At 40.3% G+C, this 22,901-nt stretch overlaps 1 protein-coding gene and 1 long non-coding RNA gene across 2 annotated transcripts in view; one reads left to right on the plus strand and one right to left on the minus strand.

Annotated features, from left to right (window-relative positions):
• The window catches only part of LOC115900838, a 48,865-nt gene extending 34,975 nt beyond the window's left edge, over positions 1–13,890 (minus strand). The window contains exons 1-2 of the long non-coding RNA XR_004060486.1: positions 13,678–13,890; positions 11,848–12,259 (exon numbers count right to left, since the gene is read on the minus strand). This is a non-coding gene — a long non-coding RNA (uncharacterized LOC115900838). The remainder of the gene's footprint in view (positions 1–11,847; positions 12,260–13,677) is intronic.
• Positions 12,906–22,901, plus strand: part of LRRC8C (leucine rich repeat containing 8 VRAC subunit C) — a 100,457-nt gene continuing 90,461 nt past the window's right edge. Inside the window, exon 1 of the mRNA XM_010363685.2 lies at positions 12,906–13,159. The gene's annotated coding sequence lies outside the window, so the exon portion shown is untranslated. The remainder of the gene's footprint in view (positions 13,160–22,901) is intronic.

Consider the following 22,901-nt stretch of genomic DNA (forward strand, 5'->3'; position numbering starts at 1 on the left):
ATTCAGGTAATAAGTACTCACTATGTTTACTTTTTAAATATTTTATTATAATTAAGCTGACTTAGAAAACTGTCAATTGGTAACTCTTTACAATATAATTAAAAATTTAAAGAAAGATTTCCTTTGGCATTATACTATACACAATTAAATTAAATCAACAAATTTTAACCTGTACCATGTGGAAAATAGAAAAAAATGGAAAACTGTTTAAAATAAGGATGCAATTCGCCATTAAATATTAACAAAAATTAATGTTTGTCACATGCTTACAATGTGTCAGTCTCTGTTCTAATATTTTATATGTATTAAATAATCTAACCCTCACAACCAGACTATAAAGTAGGCACTATAATTATCCCCATTTATTTCTTGGGAAACTGAGGCTCAGAGAAGTTAAGCAACTTATTTAAGTTCTTATAGGTATGGAAGGTAAGAGAGATGATTAATGACTATAGAGTGTTTTAGTCCCTTTGAACTGCTATGAAAAAAATACCTTAGACTGAGTAATTTATAAACATTTATTGCTCATAGTTCTGGAGGCTGAGAAGTTCGGGTCAAGGCGCCAGCAGATTTGGTGGCTGGTAAGGGCTTATTCTCTGCTTCATAAATGGTACCTTTTTGCTGCCTCTTTGCTGCATCTTCATATGGCAAAAGGGATAAGCTCCCTAAAGCCTCTATCATGAGGGCATTAATCCCATTCATGACGCTGGAAATCTAATGGCCTAATCACTTCCCAAAGGCCCCACCTCTTAATATTATCACACTGGGAACTAGGTTTCATCATATGAATTTTGAGGGGACACAAACATTCAAACCACAGGAAAGAGTTTACAGAAAAGAAGGTGTGAGAAAAACTTTATGAAGATAGAATTTGAAGTGAACATTTAAAGACTGATGGAATTTGGAGAGAAAGAGAGTATAGTGATAAGGAGAAAAAGGAAGGAAGAAATTAGGAGGTGGTATAAAGACACATGCAAAATCAGGGAGGCAGTAAAGAGCTATAAACCCATCAGAGCCATGTGCAAATTTGATTAAAGACCCACAAAGTTCAGGAAGATGATTTTTCCAAAACAAATAGGTGATTTCCTATGGGATCTACAGAAATTCAGTCATCATATATGTTATAAAAAATGCCAATGCAGGTTTAAATCCAGGTAAATTCAAATACTTCCAGTTAAAAAATGTCAATACTTCCTTTTAGCTACTTGAGATTTCACAAGATCAGGAGATTCACACTTGCTTCTCTTAAACCTCTTAATTCACTTTAGATAACAGAAACAGAAAGTAAGTTCTACTCAATTCCATTCTTCAAGGTCTTAACAGAAAGAGAGAAAAATATCCACCAATCTTCACAAAAGTTTCTCAGCAAAGACCATGATGACTCCTCATTTTCTTGTGAAAATGGTGTCAGCGGATGCTAGAAGTGAAACTTGCTTTTGCATCTGAAATGTGTATCACACTATTTGTTTTCAGTAGCCAGGACACTGTGTAGATCTAACATTGCAGAGAATTTTGCATTAAACCTTTCTATTGCTATTTTTTATAAATCATTTTGGAGTCTGAGAGGCTAGGCAAGCTATAAAGGTTGTATATTAAATGATTTCCTCATCATCCTAAGAAATAATCATACAAGATTTTAAAAATTCCTTTCCCCTGAAAGGACTCAGAAGTCTTGCACCACTCCCCATCTCACCCTCCTTGGGAAACTGTAGAGGCTGAGCTGCCAGTCTGATCTGAGGAAGAGTATTGTGATGTGACTTATAGCCTAGGCAGCATCACAATGTGCCGATCTGGGGACTCTGGAAATTGGGCAGTTTGGGGCTGGCAGTAATACTCCTTATAATCATGAAAAATGAAAACATCCCCAGGTAGAGAATAAGTAACTTTTAAAATATTGCTGCTCTTTCCTCCCTCTTTGGATATAGACTTAAAGACACTCAACATCTCTTGGTATTTATTTTAGGTTACTAAATGATTTTTCAAATGCAACTATGTCAGGAGTTTGGGATACAACAAAACCTTATGTGAAACATATCCAAGCAGCATAACTAGAAGGTCTCCCTACTCAAAATGGGCTATACAGTATCTTTTTTTCTCAGTCAACATGGACTGATGGATACCAATTCACCCTTAATGATCCTGAAATATATTCACTGTAGAGAAATGAAGATCAAAAACATTGTATATGTGAAGATAATTAGGTATGAAACTCCAGATAAGCAACATTGTTTATTTTTGTTTAGCACTCTAGGGGAAAAAATGACATTTTCCAGCAGTTTAAAATACTGTGAAGTTTTAAGATAGAAAGGGCATGATAAGAGTGTGGGCTTTCGAGTCAGGCTGTCTGGGTTGTACTCTTGGCTGTGCCACTTACTAGCAGCATGAGGCTGGGCAAGTGACATTACCTGTATGTGGCTCAGACTCCCTATCTGTGAAATGGGAATAATAATATTACCTCTGTTATCCTGTTGTTACATGGATGAAATGAAATAATACATGTAAAATCTTTAACATCATGCCCGACATAGAGTAAAACCTCAACAAATGTTAATCAGCTACCTTGTCTGTATCATTCAAATCACCGCAGCAAGTTGTCAGCCTACCTCTTATAAATGTGCAGACCTGGTTGTTTTCAAATCAAAACTGTTATACTTTAAAGTCTCTGACAATTTTTCAATCAGAAAGTGTTTGTTTCAAAGCAAATGATCAGAAACATTATTATAGAAGGTATAATTTTGAATTCTGGTTAAGCCAATAAAATGAATAGTTAATATAAAATGATACCAGATCAGATGCAAATAGCTATTATCTGGAGCATTTTACAAGCTAAAGAATATTGGAGACACTTAAGAGATCAGAGATGTTTTCAGTCTCCTAAATGAGACCATAAGCTGTTTTCATGTTGTGGTTAAATACTCCTCCTTTTGGTCACTGGAAGCAGTTCATCTTATCTGAACCCTAGTGTTCTCCTCTATTTTTCTTTTGGAAGCTATCAATGCAACTAACTCAGACACACACACACACACACACACATTCTTTAATGTAACATGGTAATTCCTTTTCACTGAGAATTGATTTTTTAAATAATTTTTCAAAATAAAATAGAATATAAAATATTGTCTCATCATTGTAATGAAATGTTATCATGCTGGACTTTAAATTAACGGTGGCTTTTCTTTGAAATTCCTTAATCAGAGTATATAACTTCTAATAGCTCTCTATTGAATCTTCCTCAGAAACAAGGATGGAAGACTATCATAAATGCCAAAAGAGAGGCCAGGCACAATGGCTCACGCCTGTAATCCCAGCACTTTGGGAGGCCACAGCAGGCAGATCGCGAGGTCAGGAGATCGAGACCATCTTGGCTAACACAGTGAAACTCCATCTCTACTAAAATTTACAAAAAATTAGCCAGGCATGGTGGTACGCACCTGTAGTCCCAGCTACTTGGGAGGCTGAGGCAGCAGAATCATTTGAACCCGGGAGGCGGAGGTTGCAGTGAGCTGAGATTGCGCCGCTGCACTCCAACCTGGGCAACAGAACAAGAAAAAAAAAAAAAAAATGCCACAACAGGCCTAGAAAAGCATTCATATGAGAGAATATTCATTAGATCAGGAATGATTCAGAGAGGGCGAGCAGATAAGGATATCAAGTTATCCCGTCAATTTCCACCTAGTAGAGAGGAAAAAGCTAGTTGTTGTGAAGAAATGTGGAGGCTCTGAAATTTTCTTATCCTTGGAAACTAAATTATTAGCCTGCTACACTTTCTTGGATGCTGGTATAAGACATGAAAAGTTCTGGGTCAGAGACAAAAGAAAGTTTATTACTCACTTCAATAGCAGTATCCAAAGTATCAGCATTTTTCTATCAGTTACTGGAGACCCACTTCCCACAGGGAGAAGCAAAGAGAGCCAGAAAGCACCTAACTCCACAGTGGACTGTGTTATAGAAGAGGAATCCTAAGCTTAAGGAATGTCAACTTTTTATGAGCAGTAACTATGCTTCCCATTTGCTTTGGGGAAAAACATTATCTTTATTATACTGGACAGTAAACATGTCTGGCTTTTGCTCCACAGAAAGACGTTATCTCTATCTTTCAAGGCTGTTCACTGTACAAACATCCTTGAACATTTATTTTGGAAGAAACGGTACAAAAACACTAGAGACCCATAGAGAACTGTCTTCCAACAGTCACCAATAATAGACTATTCTATGTCATCTTTTTGTGCTCAGAATATGTGTATGTTGTATATCAGTTTCAGCTATTTCTGAAAGGATGTCATGGAACCCAGAGGCTAACAAGAGTGTGTAAAAGCCAGGGAACTATTCCTCAGTGTAAAGGAACAAAGCTGCACTATTACCAATGAGAATGGGTGTTCTTTGTCCTATTAAAGATGACAGGCACTCCATTATGGCTGATGTTTGTAAGGAAAACAGCTGAAGAAAACATCTACCAAGAGGGCTTATCTTGACAGACATTCATTAAAAGTTATAGAGCCCACAATTCCCTTCTCTTTCCAACAAGAAAAGTCTTATGAAGGCTCTGCAGTCTTTAACTCAAAAACAACAAAATATTCTTTTCTGAGGAATTTTATTCTTTTGGAATGTCGATAGGTGTAATAAAGGAAATAGCTCCATGGCCAAGTGAAGTTAAAGAAATGCTAGGTTGAGCAAAGTTTAACAAGCATTTTTAATACAGGACTTCTCAAAGCCCTAAGCATATTAATATGCATTGTGAATCTTCAAGGAGGATATAGTACTTCCCAAACAAATTTGACCATAGATTCCTATTTCTCAGGATATCTCAAGGGGTAGAGTTCTATGGAGAGCGGCTTAGAAATGCCTCACTAGAGGAAAGTTCTCTCAGGGGGAATGGATGGTGGAAGACAAAGGTACTTCGGGAAGATACTGGCTGACTGGTCTGCCCTGCCTCTAGACAGAATTCCTGTGGATAGCAGCTAGCAGCGATGGATAACTTCCTGCTTCCTTGATTAAATGCTGGTGGTAATATCCATTATTGACTGAAATCTAAGGAGGATAAACGTGTATAATTTTAAGATCTATGTATATTCTCACGCCAAATGAGCCCTAAGAAGACATCTTTCCCAATCCTCTCACTTTCAGATGAGGACTGAGGATACAAAGATATTAAGAGATTTGTCCCAAGTCACAAAGTTAGTCAATGAAAGAAGTATCACTGGAATCCAGGTCTCATCAATTCCAGCTTACGTTCTTTTCACTAACAGCAAAAGTGGCCATTAATACTATCACTGATACTGAGAAGGGAAATCAGGCTTTGTTGTTGCTGATGTTGTTTCCTAAAGAGATTCAGGAAACTAAGAAATAAGCTCCAAAAACGCTCAAAAAAAAAAAAAAAGATGAATCATACCTCAGGATGGGTGGTGGCTTTCATGGAGAGAGCATGTGGGCATGGCTACGGCATTTCCTAAACGTACAAAGCACCGTCCACAATAATTTTTCAAAGAGAGAATCATGTTTATGTGTGTAACAAGAGCATCTTCAATTTCACTACCCTGATAAGTTTTCCTGAGCCATGGATCTTCATGCCTCAAAGAGAGGACAGTTTCTCATTCAAAACAAAGACACAATTGCTTAGGCTTAAAATTAGATGCTTTGTCAGGGCTGATGCCACTTAAATTTGAGGCAATTCAATGTTAAGTTGTGATCTGAGAGGCTCTATGGCATATTGTGTGTGCATAATAAAATATGGTGTTAGGAAAAGACTGAAAAATTTGAGCCCCGGAAAAAAATCAGTCACCTTCTTAAGGAGATATTATTAATGTATTTTTAATCCAAAAATTTCTAAACCATTTAAATGTTCCATTGTCTTTAGAATAACTCACTTCATGGGTACAGCCAGTCATTTGTAGATTTAATTAATAAGTTAACACAAGCAAACTTTTTAGAACAGTAGCTGCAGGTGCCGAATACATAAAAGCAAGCAACTATTCCTTAGTAATAGTTATAGCAGTGATATTTAGGTGCAAAGAAGTCAGTCCTGACAATACAAAACTTTTTACTTTAAACTTCCACTACATACGCATATAGGAAAAAACTCCTATATGCTACTACTCACATCAATACTTTTAGCCTCCAAACGTGTGGGGTTTTCCTCACAATAATTCAGTTCTCCAATGGATACTGACTGGTATCCTATAATTTAACTCAGTTCTGATATTACCTGAAGATAGCATTAGACCCCACAGGCTAAGGGCTCAGTCCCACAAGACTGCTTCCCCATCCCCCAATTTCACATGCCAATCATAAGTGACAGGTTCCCATGTTATATTAGGATATATACCACTTCTGTCCAACTTGGCTACAAATCAAGGTTCCCATAACTCCTCCTCAGGTTTAATCATTTACTAGAATTGCCTACAGAGCTCAGGAAAAGCTTACTTTCTAGATTACTAGTTTATTACAAAGGATATATTAAAGGATGCAAATAAATAGCCAGATGAAGAGATACATAGGGTAAGATCCAGAAGGGTCCTGAGTATAGAAGCTTCTGTACCTATGGAGTTTTGGGGTATACCCACCCCTACAGCAGGTGAATGTGTTCTTGTTCATCAACCTGGAAGGCCTCTGAACTCCATCCTTTTGGGTTTCCATAAAGGCATCATTATATAGGCCTGATTGATTAAATCATTAGCATTGGTAATTAAGTCAGTTTTCAGTTCTTCTCCACTCCCAAAAGGTCAAAGGTCCAGGTGGCGCTGAAAATTCCAACCCTCTAGTCTAGACACACACACACACACACACACACACACATTTAAGTTTCCATAGCAACCAGCTCCCATCCTGCAGTTATCTAGGGGCTTTCCAAAAATTGCTTCATTAACATAAACCCAGGTGTGGTTGAAGGGGACATCTTATGAGTAACAAAAGACACTTTTTTCACCTTTATCTGGAGCTATTTCAGGAACTAAGAACAAAACCCAAATAAAATCAAAAATGATCCTATAGCTCTAATCACTGAGGAAATTACAAGAGTTTTAGAAGCTGGAAGCCAGGAACCATAATGACCAATATATATATTTTTTGTTATATCACAATATAATAATATTTCTCATGTGAAAGTTACTTATCTATCCTTGATCCCCTCTGAACAATAATTCTAAGAATGAGACTCTCTGCCTGGTTATAGTTCATGTTGCCTTAACTCGGAGCCACAGACACATTATGATCTTTCATTAAGAAGTTTGCTTTCAGTCATAAAGTGCTTTTCAATTAAAGAGTAAGCTGTAAAACCAGCTTATGAAGGCACATGTGGGATATGAGTACACTAGTGGAAAAAGCACAAATCAATGCAATTTTGAAAGACTGAAAAAGTACATTATTAACCTTACTGAAATAACTGATGGGTTCCATTTAAAAATAAATACTCCTTTCCTATAGGATTAAGTAGTAAGTAAGCATGAGAACCCTGAAATTAGACTTGCCTAGGCCCAAATCACAACTCTTCTACTCACTGGTCATGTGACCTTTGGCTAGCTACTGGATTACAATGGGACTCTGTTTTCTCATCTGTCAACAGAAAATAATACTGCCTATGTAATAGATAGCTATGGTGAATAAATGAGACAATGCATATAAAGCTAGTACACATTGAGCATCCGAAATCAGGTGCTCCAAATTTTCGGAACACTGACATGATGCTTATAGGAAATTCTCATTGGAGCATTTTAGACTTTTGAATTTGGGATGCTCAATGGGTAAGTAAGTATAGTGGACATATTCAAAATCTGAAATCCAAAACACTTCTGGTCCCAAGCATTCTGGAAAACAGATATTCAACCTGCATTTAGCACACAGTGTGTACCTCATAAGTGTTTATTCTTTATCATTTCCAAAGAAAATTTCACAAGTTAGTGGGACCAAACAATTCTGTCTTGGGGTGGTAAAATAAATAAGGTTGGTTTTAGAAGAATCTGATTCAAAGTTTTATAAAATCTTATTTTTAGGTTCTTGGTACTGTAGGGAGCAAAAAGGGGTGATTTCTTTCCTTCCTATCATAAGAGTAACAGCTGACACCTCTCCAACAAAAGCAAATTAACAAGAGAAAAGCATAACAAATTTATTTGATCATAGTTTTATGTGACACAGGAGCCTTCAGAATGAAGACCCAAAGATATAGGGGCAACTATTCCTTTACTAGTAGTTTTATTTTTGATTTAGGGTCTCACTCTGTAGCTCAGGCTGGAGTGTAATGTCCTGATCATAGCTCACTGTAACCTGTAACTTCTGGGCTCAAGTGATGTTCCACCTCGGCCTCCCAAAATGCTGGGGTTATAGGTATGAGCCACCCGTTCTTGGCCCATTTTTATGGTTAGGTTCAATGAAGTATGGAAAGCTGTGTAGAAATATGATTGGACAAAAGGGGTATGATCCAGTGCTAATAGGCTGAATGGGTAAACCCAGCAAGGTCTGTCCGTTCCGATTTCTTCTTGGCCTTTCTATATGACATTCCTTCTATGGGGTGGGGTAGGACCTTCCTAGAATGAGGGTCTTAATTTCTTTATGGCTAGCGGTTAGCAAGAAAGAGAAAGGGAAGGGAAGGAGAAGATTAGAGTAAAATTTTTAGGCTTTCAGGCTGGTTTTGGGGAAAAGATTCTGGTTTTTATGGCCTACCTCGGGGAAGAAGGATTCCAGTTTCTATGGCTTCCTTTAAGGGAGAATGAGAGTGAGACAGGAGGGGAGAAAAAAGCTAGACAGAGACTTTGCTTCTGAGGCTGCTTTTAAGTCCTTCACTTTGGGGTATCATTTTTAGCCCCGATAGACCACCCTCTCCTCTGGTACAAATTCCACTGCCATTTTGGGGTAAAGTCCACATTTGACAACATTACCTCTCAGGCAACTTTTTGGGCAAAAGACATTTTCTAGGGAAGGTTTCATTTTTCCCTGTCTTAGCATTTTTAATGGCATAGAGTCAAGGATTTCAAAACCATTGCTCAAGGTAGCATTTATCTTGCAGGTATTAATTCAGAAAGTGCTAATGGTTGCAACAGTGTAAACAGCTGGAACTTAAAACAACAACGTTTTCTTTTAGCTCAGTTTCTTCCCACAAAGCTCAGAAATGGTCTGGGGAGCAGATATGCACGGAGTGGATAGAGAATGCAGCGTAAAATCCTGCTGGTGGTTTTGGTTTAGAATGTAGATTTTACTTGCACTCTTACCAGGCAGGATCAACTGAAATCAAATGTAAAACAAAACAAGAATAGCAGGTTGGTCTGAAAGAATAATCCCAGCATTGACATCATCAGGGTTTAAGCAGATACATATACATAATACATAAATTTAGTATGAATTATTTATGAGCTAAAGGGTTCAGGTTTTAGCGCCTGTAGTATAGTAAGAGTTATATTGAAAGTCAGAACCAATGCAAGAAATTGAGACATTTAAAAACTCATTATTTCAATATTTAATATCAGGTCCTGTGCAGGGTGTCCATAATGGACATAAAAGTGAATCAAGATACAGCCCTGCCCTGGAGAGGCTCCCAGACTCTGTAGTGAAGAGGCATGTAAAGAGACAAACGAGAGCATACCATGGTAAGTGCTGTGGTCACACAAGGAAGGGTTACACTTGCCTAGAAACTGTGGAGGCTTCATAGAGAAGGTGACTTTTAAATTATGCCTTCAGGCCGGGCCTGGTGGCTCATGCCTATAATCCCAGCATTTTGGGAGGCCAAGGCGGGTGGATCACCTGAGGTCAGGAGTTTGAGACCAGCCAGGCCAACATGGTGAAAACCCATCCCTACTAAAAAAAAAAAAAAAAAAAATTAGCTAGGCATGGTGGTGGGTACCTGTTAAACCCAGCTACTCAGGAGGATGAGGCAGGCAGAATTGCTTGAACCTGGAAGGCGAAGGTTGCAGTGAGTGGAGTTCACACAGAGTGAGACTCTGTCGCAGAAATAATTAATTAATTAATTATGCCTACAAGGAATAACCCAACCCAGCCTCAGTTTTCTTACAGCTAACAACAAAACAACAATGTAACATAATTGCTGTTATCATACAACCCACTAGAGGGGTTACAGATATTCTAAGTCTCACCACAACCCTAAAAGGTAGCTATATTCCAATAGACGGATGAGGAAACTGAAGTTCACAGCTAGCAATACAAGATTTAAGCCCAGACCTATTTCATTCCAAATCCCTTACCACAGCCCCACACGGCCCAGAAATATCTACTTCTGCTCCTATCACCAACCTGTACATGGTTAACTTGTAATTACGTAGAGTCTTTAGTGTCGGAATTACTCACTCTGGAAGTCCAATTAGAATGTCAAAATTTAGCCTAAAGAATTGGGTATAAAATGAAAGGTCAAGACAGAGACTGTGTACCCAGTTCATCCAGCTCACAGTACCCTCTCCTTTCTGGAGATGTGCTGAACTTCAAACACATTTACTTCAAAATGGTTTATTCTGGTTCGTGTGTATGCGTGATTCCCTCTCCCATGAACTATGAACACCCTGAAGTCAGAGAATAAGCCTTGTACTTATTTAAGACCCTTATTCAAGTTGACTGATTGCTAATTCTCCCAGTCCTTTTCAGAGAGCTTGCTAAGTGTGGATGTTGATGTGAATTAGGTGGACTGAGATGAGATGACTAGATTTAAGGTTTATATGCTACAAAATAAGAAAAAGTGAACTAAGCAGTGTAGCATAGTTTTTAGACTAGTGACTTTCAAGCATTAATGTGCATGTGAATTACCTGCCTACACGTGAAAAACTACCCAGTTGATCCAATTAGAAGGCAGACACAGAGTAGCCAAAAGTATTGCAATAAAGCAACTTGGGGTGGACTCAACTTGCAGGGGATTCAGATCCCAGGTTTCCAAACCTTTTTGCTATTCCTGGTTCTTTTGCTTTCGATGAAGAGTAGTAAGTACAATAGTAGGTCTCATTTACTGACTACTTACAAAGTGCTTGGCACTGTTCTTGGTGATTTGAGCAAATTAGCTAATTCTCACAGCACCCTGTACTACTATACCTATACTGATGATAAGGGGATGTGGGTTGGGGGGAGGGAGCAGGTAAAAAGAACAGTAAATTTCCTAAGTTTAAACTGGAAGAGCAGGGATTTAATCCTGGTTCACCTGAATACAAAGTCTAAGGTTCAATGGTTCCTTGACATTGGGTAGCAAGGGAACATTTCAGGGATGCCTAAGCTTGTGGTCAGGTGCCAACGGTACAAAGCCAGAAGTGTATTAGAGAGCCCTTGCAGAATAAGGCCCTCCACAGGAGGGTTGTAACCTTGGTACTTCTGTGTTTAAATTCAGGTAAGGTAAGAGTCTCACTGTGTTTAAATTCAGGTAAGGTAAGAGAATTGAAGAGGTAAAACTACCTTAGAGAGTATTGCTGCATCTACCCTGGCGACTTACAAGGTACTTGAATATTTTTTTGTTTGTTTGTTTTTAAGCAAATTGCTAAAGTTAGCCTTTGCCTTTTCCCCAGAGACTCTAGGAATTTTTTTCCCACCTGCTGACTAGGAGGTAAGCCCCGACCTAAATTTTTGTCTTGTTCCAGGTTAATTAAGACTGGTGTTAGATTCAGCTCCTAAGGCCTAAGAGAATTTAAGATTGTCTTCTGGGAAGGACACCCAACAGCAGCACTGCAATTGGAAAAAAAGTGTAGGATTTTGCTGAGTGAGCTGGGGGAAAGCAATGTAAAGCCCAAGAAAATATCTTTTGAACAAATGTCCTTTTCATTTTGGTTTAGAAATAGAAACATGGTAAAAGGAGGCGACTGCTTTCTGAAGGCTTGTAGTATGAAAACAGGCCAACTGGTCAGCGACTAGTTGTCTATCAGTTTCTCTACTCACATACATCTGTCTTTTCCAGACTGCCAGTGCGGAGCACTAGTTTGACTTTGGGTGCTCTTCAAATAGCTGGCATTGATAAGGCATTCCCAGAAGACTGTGTTACTTAGTAATCTTGTCTGTACATTTTTTCACTGGGAAGAGATTTTCCATACAGAGAGCTGCCAGCTTTCAAGACGTCAGAGTTTGCTTTTTCATCCTGAAATCGGGTAGGAAAACGGGGAGAAGAAAAGCACAGTTCAGATCAATCAATGAGGGAGAACCCCTCCCCCCATACTCGTTAAATAACAGGTGGTTTTGCTGTGCACCGTCAACTCCTTTATGCGGGAGCTGTAGGCGGGGCATTCCAACTGAGTCTCCCTGGAATCTGCCGCTTAGCCCGTCTTGCAGGGGCGGTGCAGTTGGGGATTCCGGCCTGAAAGGAGACATGGTTGTCAAGGGGCTCAAGGGTTTCCTGATCCAAGGATATTGGGTTTTGCTTTTCTCCTTCTCCATCTCCCTCAGTGTATCCCACCGTCCCCTCCCCACCCTTCTTTTAGGAGGCCTTCGCTTCTCCTGTGGAGGGGTTATCTTCATCCTGACCCCGGCCTTCGGAGGAGTTCCCAGAAGGGCTATTTTTAGTGGTGGCTGCTCCCCTCTAACTTACCCCGGGGGAGGAGCTGCGGTGGCTGAGCCGACGCTGCGCGCACAGCCGCCTGTGGTTTTCCGCGCAGTGTTAGGGATGAGTGGTGGAGGTGGTATTAGACGCAGCCGAATCCCCCCACGCAGAGCCCGCCAGGTGGGCGTCTCAGGGGTGGGAGTGGCCGCGTCGCGAAGCGGAGAGAGGATTTCTCTCCCAGTCCTGGAGAAAGCCCCCGGCGGCGGGGGGCAGCCCTCGCTGGCGGGTCCCGGGCGCGGGGTGGTCTCTGCAGGGGAGGAAGTTCCCGGGCAGCGCCGCCTGCGTCACAGCGGGGCTGGCACCGCGGAGTCGACTCGGCGGGCTGTGGCGACCCCAGGGCCTGGCGCTGGGCGGCGCTGGCTGCCGCTGGCCCAGCTGCGCGCGGGGCGGTGCTGGAGGCGGCTCCGTCCGCTGCCGGGGAGGCGGAGGGGAGGAGGGCTTGCGGGGCTGGGGCGTTAGCTGCGTCCCGGCTGGAAGCCCGCGAAGAGAACGAGGAGGAGGGCGCCGCCGTGCCCGCGGCTGCAGTGCTCTGGCGCTACAAGCCATGAGCAGCGGTCCCGCGAGAGACCCCGCCGTCGCTGGCAGCCGCTGAGCCCGACCCCCGGGCAGCTCGCCGCTCCCTAGCACCCTCTCCAGCCGACACCCTCGCGCCCAGAGGTAAGGGCGGGGGATCCGCGGAGGGATGGAGAGGGGCAGCCCGCAGAGGGCCACCCGCTCGGTCCGCCGGGCGCGCCGCACCGGGACTCGCGCCGCCTCACTCGCGTCCCTGCCTCCCCCCGGCTCTCAGTCAGAATGTGGTTGCCCGCCCGGCGTGTGGTGCCGGGAACCATCCGCTACTGCGGCTCAGGAGCCCGCCAACCCCTACCCCACCCAATCCACGCTAGCCCCGGCGGCCGCGCGAGGACCCCAGCCTGGCGCCCAGCGCCGCGCGGCCGCGGCAGGTCGTGCAGACTGGGCACGGGGGCGGGGGGCGGGGGGCGGTCCGCGAGGGAAAATGCGTTCGTGGCCGGGGCGATCGTCATTCTTTCCTACCTCGAAAATCCCTGAGACCCCGGGGTCTGTCCTTTCCGGTCTGTCACCCCCCTGCCACCTCCGAACCCTTGAAGTTAGCACTTTGGGGGAGGTAGAGGAATTGGAAGGTTTCTCGACGAAACGTGAAAGCACCGTGTGCTCACCTTAGGACTGGAGGGGAGGGGGTTCAGCTCGATCGGGCAGGCCCCAGAAGCCAGGTGTCTAGGCCAGCGGTTGAGGCCAAGACCGCTGCCTTCATCCCACGCCGAGGCTCGCTGATCTTTCCCTTTCCAGCTGGTTCCACCAACGAGATGATTAGGGATGGAGTTAGCAACTCAGGAGCGTTAGGATGTGTTCTGTGGACGCGAACGTCTTTCTTTTCTCCCTCAGCCAGTTCTTCCCTCCCCAACCCCCCACGCCTGCCCGGTATACAGCAAAGTCCAAACAGTTTCTTCCAAACCTTGCATCCTCTGTAGTTTTGTAATAGCCGGACACCTAGCCCGCATCCTGATGCGGATATTTCAGAGTGTTACGGCCAAACTTCCCTTGGTTTCAAATTCCTTAAGCATGTTAAAGCCTCAGCAAACGTTAGGAAACATTTTCAGGTTCCCATCCTCCTTAATGTAAAAAATAAGAACCAATCCATCTTTGTGGGAGTGCCGGCGTTTGGCACGGGGAGGCTTGAATTACCTCCATTTAAAGCAGCCTTTGAGGGAAGGAATAGGTAAAGGAAATCGCGGCCCTATTTAAGTCACATACTTCTTTCACGGTAGTGTGAGAAATGTAGCCTTAACCAACAGTCACATTTCCCGACAGGTATGTGGTAGTTTCCCAAAGCATGGATGAGGCTTCAGCGTGGGCAGGTCATTAAGATGTCATTTAGACGAAAAAGGAGTAAAAGTGGAGTAGTCCTCTTGGTTAGCACAACGCTACAAAATCGCCAGAGCCAATCATTTTTATACATTTATACATTCTGTTTATTTTTAAATAATTTGTTGAAAACCCAAAACATGATCTAAACTGCACAAAACTTGTTCAATTCATAAACGATGTGTTACGTGTGTAAACGAACATTAAATGTATACAGCTTTAGTCTAGGATATTTGTATTTCTTATGACTTGCTTTAATAGGGAAGGCCAAGGCTAGTGGTTTGCTTTACTCTGGAGTGATTAACTTAAATTCTGTCTTGGGGTCAGTTTGTTTCCTTTGAGGGGGATGTAGGGTAGTTTTGCAAAGATGGATAATTGCCATGGTTCACTTAACAGATTGGCCACAGACCAGACTCATCAACCCAAGAACTGTATCAGAGATACCAAGCATATTTAACAATTTCCTTATTAATAAAATCAAGCCTTTATTAATAGTACTAATCTGTTATTTCTCAGATTAAGCACTTTAGTGAAATGTGTTTTTAAAAGGGAATGCTTTTAGTGAAAATAATGCGTTAGGAGCTGTAAGATGAATGAAAATGTTGCACTTTATTTCCATGAAGTTTATCTTTTAAAAAACAATACAAAGTTAGAAATATGTTTAACTCCCAGGTGTTCAATTTTTACCAATTTGTTATGATTTTTAATAGTCTATAGTATTATTAAGTTATAGTCACCTATAACATTATAATAGGCCGGGCGCGGTGGCTCAAGCCTGTAATCCCAGCACTTTGGGAGGCCGAGACGGGCGGATCACGAGGTCAGGAGATCGAGACCATCCTGGCTAACATGGTGAAACCCCGTCTCTACTAAAAAAAAAACTACAAAAAACTAGCCGGGCGAGGTGGCGGCGCCTGTAGTCCCAGCTACTCGGGAGGCTGAGGCAGGAGAATGGCGTGAACCCGGGAGGCGGAGCTTGCAGTGAACTGAGATCCGGCCACAGCACTCCAGCCTGGGTGACAGAGCGAGACTCCGTCTCAAAAAAAAAAAAAAAAATTATAATAGAGCAAGCCCAAATTTACAATGAAATGAGGTGGAAACTATATTTATTTTGCCAAGAATTGTGTTAATGATTTAATATGGTACATTTCTATAACATAATGTAGCTGCATGCTAGATACCTAATACACATTATCTCAGGTTCTTACAACGAACCCCTAAGGTAGATGGTACCATCTACATTTTACAAAAAAGGAAGTTCAGAGTTTCTGACTTGGGCAAAGACTATACAGCTAAGTTAGTGCCTGAATGAAGTCAAGCCTCCTTAGTCTTAATGATATACTTTTATTTTAATTATTCAAAGCTGTTTATTTTTTCTATATAAATTTTTTGTTACTCACCATAATGACTATATGAGGAAACAGAGATTGTAAAGTTTTCTGCCCAGCGTTTTCCATATAACAGAATTCCAATTCTGAATCAAGGCCATCTGTTTCCAAACCCATGTTCTTGCCACTGATTTCTGTTAAATGACTGATCCAGAGCTTAATCTTAACGGACAATTTACTCCTGCCCATCAGCTATTATCACTGACATGACGATGATGGTCTCATGGGCTGTAACACACTCCCAAGATTTTATACCTCATTTCTGGAGTGTTGGCTGTATCTCCAATTCCAGATCACTCATGAAAGCATATTGCAGCTAATGAGGGTTACATAATCATGGAGGTGTCCTTGAATCTACTTGATTCCTTTTGAACTATAAATCATTGTAGTTTGGCTTGGGGTAAAGAGAATGGCCTCCAGAAAAAGCTGCTATCAAATTCAGACTCTACTGCCCAGTAGGAGTGCAAATTAGCTCAGATTATTCAACTTCTTTGAACCTTGGTTTCCTCTTGTATAATGGGATTAATAAAGCCTCCCTAGCTGGATCACTGTACGGATTACTTGTAATAGTGCATGTAAAGGACAGCTTCTGTCACCCAGTAGGTGCTCAGTAAAGATTAACACCAGTGTATCGTAGCACTGGTAGAAATTTCTGCTGTATTTTCACTTTATGTATATTTTACATGCATGTAGTGATTAGTCATTGCTATCAGTGATTCACTCTTCATATGATTATACAAACGTGTAATCTGATTCTTAGCATCTTTAACTTTTGAATCACATCCTTTTTTGTTGTCTTGAGTCAGAAACATGTATTCACATTCTGTAGTTTTTCCTTTGCTCTTACTCTTTTATTTTATTTTATTTTTACTTTACTAACAATATGTCAATGGATCAGAATTTGTATTTTTTGGCAAACATACTTTCCTCTTTTCTGCCTTTCCTGATCTCTTAGCCTTGTATATCACTCAGGGTGCCATGACAATGCCAGTCTCTCCCCACCCCACACCTCACCCTTGACCAAGTCTCCACCAGCTGCAATTCTGCATCTCCTACAAGGCTCAGCATAAAAGCTACCTCCTTCATGAGCCTGCCTGTTTCCCTCCAGATCTTTGTCAGTTCACTTATAATTCAGACAACACGTATGCCTCCAAAAGTGATGGGATTACAGGCATGAGCCACTGCACCCAGCCCACTCCTAATGCTTTTTAAATTTTTTTTTTAAATTGTTATTTTTCCAGGTAATATATTTGAATGACTTTAAACTCTTTGATGTCAGGAATTTTTTAAAAATTTCTTTATATATTTGCTTGGGATAATACACAGATGGTTTCTATTTCCTGAATGAGAGACAAATCGGATATTCTTAGATCCTTACAGTAAGTAGAAAAGACACCCAAATTGTTGGTGGCACCTTCTTTGTTATCTTGAGACTTGTTCAACCCAGGCTTCTCCACTAGTTTAATTGGTATTATATTTGCTGGAAAGCTATCATTCTTAAACAAAGCCTTGGACATAAGGTACCATGTAAAATAGCTATGTTTCATTAATAAATTGCTTCCACGGTAATATAACCTCATTAAGTTGCAAATATACTGAGCTTGTCAACCGTATTTGAGTAGTTTGGTAGTTTAGATGGGTAATGGTCCAAATGTATTTCTTTAAGAATAAAATGTACTTGAGAGGAAGGAACACCTACCTCAGAGAAGAGGTTGAGATAATGAGCAAGGAGGATTTCAGACCACTTTCATTGAAAATAAAACTCAGCATGGCACAGTGTGGAGGCTACAACCAGAAGTGGCCTTCAGAGAGAGAATTAGCACAAGCAGAAGACCCACTGTAAATATGACTCACTATAAATATGTGGGGTAGAAAAATAAAATGGAAGAGGTAAAATAAATGAAGCATAACTATAATACTTTTTGACTGAGGCCTGCTAGATGTTGGTCATTCTTGGACTGTAAAAGTAGAAAAGAGACTGTGGGGTCAAGATGGGCAAGAAAGAGAAACGAACGTCGCCTTGAACATCTAGCACGGCAACAGACTCCCACTTGCTCGAGGGCCAGCACAGAGCGACAAGAGTGTAATCTCAGAACTTTGTTGAAATACATAGTTTGGCAGGAATATATTGAAAATTTCCTAATGATTACAAGATAGAGAATGTCTAAGCTCTTTTCCAATATCAGGTATAAAACACAAAACCCTAGACTATCTACTTAGGAGTATAACATACCATCACAAATTTGAGGAGTGAGTTTAGGATCATTTTCTGGTATTGGATGGGTGTTCTTTTAAAATATGGTTGTAAGTCTAACATTTGGTGTATCTAACCGAATGTTAATTGATAGAGATAAAGTGATATGGGTTCAGAAAATAGAATTCAGAGAAGAAAAGGAAGAATTGGCAAAATCAAAAATCAATTTTAAGAAAAATATGGTAAAGCTTAGGGAAGTAACTGAAAATGTTCCAGATGACCAAAGTATTTTGAGTCAAAGAAATCCAGGAGAGCTATATGTTCTTTAAAGAACCTTTCTAAGGACTCAGAAGAATAAAAGCTCTTTCCATACCAGAAGATGTTGTGAAGGTAAAACAAGAAGGAAATTAGTTTTTCTAAAACAGAAATCCATCCTAGGGCCAGAAACACTAGAGAGAACATAGTGGAGCTAATTTCATTTCCCAACCTTTTTTTGATTATTAACCTCAGTCTGTGAACCTTTTTTCCGTAAGTTGTAACAACACAGATACACTGTGTTTATGAACTGTGACTCTTTGGTGGATCACAAACCATTATTTAAGGTTTTGTTACCCCGCCTTCACCTCAACCAATTTTTCCTGGGGGCAAGATTGTCCTCCACATTGAGAACACATGGTGTAGCATGATTCTATATGATGTTTAAAATCACAAAAGAGCCATATAAAACTTAAAGACATGAAAAATAGTCAACATATCTATATATTTTTTGTATGAATATATACAATACCTTAATTTACACATCCTCTGGAACTAGATTACTTTTTTTGCAAATAAAGCATACTTTATTGACCCTTCAACTGAAATTTATATGTAAAAATGTAAGGTTTCTAGTCCCAATTTTACATTGACAAAATTATTAAATACATAAAGTTGTCTCTCAAAGCCTCCCCTACCTGCATCCTTTTATTTCCTGGAAGGGAAGCCCTCCCTAAACTTCAGACATTCAGCATCCTTTATATATTTCTGTTATGCGGGAATGCTGTGGTATTACTCATTCTTTTGACTGATCAATTGTATGAGTATAAATTGGTTTGTCTCTATTAGAGAATTTATGTTTTAAAGTATAATTTTATTATTCTATTATTATTATTATTATTTTGAGACGGAGTCTTGCTCTGTCTCCAGGCTGGAGTGCAATGACGCAATCTTGGCTCACTGCAACCTCTGCCTCCTGGGTCCAACGATTCTCCTGCCTCAGCCTCCGGAGTAGCTGGGACTACAGGCACACGCCACCATGCCTGGCTGATTTTTTTGTATTTTTAGTAGAGATAGGGTTTCACCACGTTGGCCAGGATGGTCTCGATCTCTTGACCTCATGATCCACCTGCCTCAGCCTCCCAAAGTGCTGGGATTACAGGTGTGAGCCACCACACCCGGCCTACTTATTTATAATTATGAAACACTGCGTTCCATAGCTAAGAGATTTCAGTTCACAACAAGTAGATCTGTGGGGAGGAGAGGAGAGGGCCTCTGAAGACATTCTCAGCTTTCTCATGTTTAGCGCTTTGCTCAGGTTCTTTAGGTAGCATAAGCCTATTGTGGCAGCTGTGAGGACTAAAGGAGCTTGTCTCCTTTATATATTGGCTGCTTTCAGCATCTGGAGCCTGGCATTCTCCCTTCCCCCAAAACAACTCATCCCTCATCTCTTCCAGCTTTTATTTAAACCATATTCTTTTCCTTTACCCTCAAACCTCCAGAAATATATTTGGTTTTTACACATATTTTCTCTGTTTGATTTTTGGAGCTACACTGAAACTGCCACAAGGGCAGAGGCCATATCTGTGTTGTTCACTGCCATATCTGCAGCACTTGCAAAGTGTCTAGGGCATAGGTGCTCAATAAATAATCATGTCGTAAATATTTAATGACATAATTTACAGTAACATTTCTTACCTATTTGGAGTATATCCATTGTCTTTTCTACTATTTTAGATTCTGATGATGAAATTTGAAAGTATACTTAGAAGTCATACTTCTTGATAGGGACATTAAGAGACATGTAAATATTTCTATATGTGATTGAAAAGCAGGAGAAAGTATATAAATAATTATAAATTAGGAGCAAGCGTATAAAACATGAGTTAAGACATCAAAGTAAATCCTAGGTAGCAGTCACTAAATAAACTAAAAATATGAAAACTCATGCATCTTGTCATTTCTCCTTATGTATTTTTTTTTTTTTTTTTGAGACGGAATCTTGCTGTGTTGCCCAGGCTAGAGTGCAGTAGCGTGATCTCAGCTCACTGCAACCTCTGCCTCCTGGCTTCAAGTGATTCTCCTGCCCCAGCCTCCCGAGTAGCTGGGATTACAAGCGCCTGCCACCACACCCGGCCAATTTTTGTATTTTTAGTAGAGACAAGGTTTCACCATCTTGGCCAGGCTGGTCTTGAACTCCTAACCCCATGATCTACCCGCCTCAGCTTCCCAAAGTGCTGGAATTACAGGCATGAGCCACTGCACCCAGCCTCTCTTTTTGCATTTTAAGAACTTATCAAAATCAACAAAAATTACTAACTTGTCTTTTTCAAATATCTTAGAGATTTATGAAAACTAGAAACTGGCTCAAATATCTTTTTAATATGAAAGATATACCCTATAAATCTAACTTCTGGGAAAATACTGTAGAGAAATTACTATGAAAATGGCTTCATTAGCAAAACATTGTCAGGCTAATTTATATTATCTCTTGATATTAGCAAGGTTCAGTATAATATGCTTATCAGTAAAGTTAGGAGATACTGTCCAGCACACATAACTTTCTAGTTAGTGCACTGCTCTGTGGATAACTGTGACTAGAAAGTGATTATCAACTGAGGAAGTAGCAGCTGGAGGTGTGTCTAGGGTTTGGATGGGTTGGGTGTTTTAGAATTTTGTCTGAGGATCTGGATGGCGTAATAGAAAACATGCAGGTCATATTTATATAAGTGACTTTGTGGTGTATAGAGTGCCTTGATTTTGAAGCAAGAATTTGAAATGAGTTTGGCAAAATAAAATATATAAAATTAAAATGAAAGGAAATAATCAAAGACAAGCAATTAAATTCATTTAAGGGAAGTACAGAGTGGTACATTGAATAAAACTAAGCAAATAACGTAAATATACTACATTTGTATTTATTTTGTTAAATTTGTTACTGTAGTTTCTAGTATTTAGAATAGTGTAGCATGGAGCAAAGGTTTAATAAATATTTGCTGAATAAATATATGAATATAATGTAAGATAAAGGAAGACAACATGCGATTAGAGCAAAAGTAAGATTATTCCTAAGGAGATGGAAACGCGTAACTACTATACTGTTAGGAAAACTTTTTGGACAAATAATTTCTGAGCGTGTGTTAAAATTTTATTTGTCTTACATGTAAAATGTTTGTAGTAGATGGATTCAAAAATTCATTCTTGGGGACAGTTGATAAGAAAAGTGAATGGTCAGATATAGCTAACCTAGATTAAAAAAAAATATGGGTTCAAGGTCACTAGACTTTTCACTGACACCTAACAATTTGACTAGATGGCTACATAGCTGGTTTCTAAGAACAAATGTTTCCCTATTAAACTTAATCAGAAAATTGCTTAATTATTAGGAATATGTGTTTCTTCATAGAAGGAGATTGTGAATTCTACTTCACAAATAGGTTCTGTTCCTGATCAAGTTAGGAACTTTTTTTTTTTAATAGTCACTCAATTTAGACAGTCTTTGCAGGTCTGTCTTGGTCAAGGAAAAGTCTATCCATCTCATTACGTTTTTGCATTAGGGTCATTGAATTTGTTACCTACTCATTAACTTTTAGGATTCCTTATTTACACTTTACATCCAGAGTCACAGTTACAAGCACTATTTATATAAACACTGATAATACTTTGAACTGGTTTTCTATGCCAGGGAAGATTTTCAAAGCATAATCTAAACTAACATAGTGTCAGTGTTATCTACTTTGTGTAGATATAAAGTAGGGCTTCTATATTTCTGTGTTCTGTTCTACTTAACATGCTTTGTTTTAAAAGGTCCCGCAAGAGGAGCTTATTAATCCATTTAAACAATCTTTTTGTGTGATCAGCGCATTTGCTGCCATATGATATTGCACAACCAGTAAGGCCAGTGAGTTAACATCTTTGTGGAAGCTTTGTAAAATCCTTGAAGTTATGTTTTTTATTGCTTCTTTCACACTAGAAGTACTTTTTATAGTACTTTCCTCTGAGCTTGTCTACTCCAAGGCCAGAACTCAGAGAGTATCTAATTTATCTCAATCAGATTTTGCCTGTAGTACTTGTAACTGTGGTATCCCTATTTTCTTGATGACCCATTTTACCCTCCTCAGATTCTTATCCTGCTAGATAGTTATATTCCTTACTGCCTAAAATGTTGAGATTCTGTCGGCCATAGAGTAGATACCAGACTAGTATCCGGGAGGATGTTCTGTGCATTGCTACAATTTAGGTAATGTAGCATTAATACCTTAATAGGATTTTCATGTCAAACTGAAATTATCTCTAAATGTGACGCTTTGGGCACAGCATGTTAGAAATTAGGTTTATTCATGGCTGGGCACGGTGGCTCCTGCCTGTAATCCCAGCACTTTGGGAGGCCTGGGCAAGTGAATCACCTGAGGTCAGGAGTTCGAGACCAGCCTGGCCAACATGGTGAAATCCCACCTCTACTAAAATATAAAAATTGGCCAGGCACGGTGGCTCATGCCTGTAATCCGAGCACTTTGAGGGGCCAAGGTAGGTGGATCATGAGGTCAGGAGTTCAAGACCAGCCTGGCCAAGATAGTGAAACCTCATCTCTACTAAAAATATAAAAATTAGCCAGGCATAGTGGCACGCACCTGTAATCCCAGCTACTCGGGAGGCTGAGGCAGAGAATTGCTTAAACCCA

This window comes from Rhinopithecus roxellana, chromosome 12 (genome assembly GCF_007565055.1).
Source record: "Rhinopithecus roxellana isolate Shanxi Qingling chromosome 12, ASM756505v1, whole genome shotgun sequence".
Lineage (NCBI taxonomy): Eukaryota > Metazoa > Chordata > Mammalia > Primates > Cercopithecidae > Rhinopithecus > Rhinopithecus roxellana.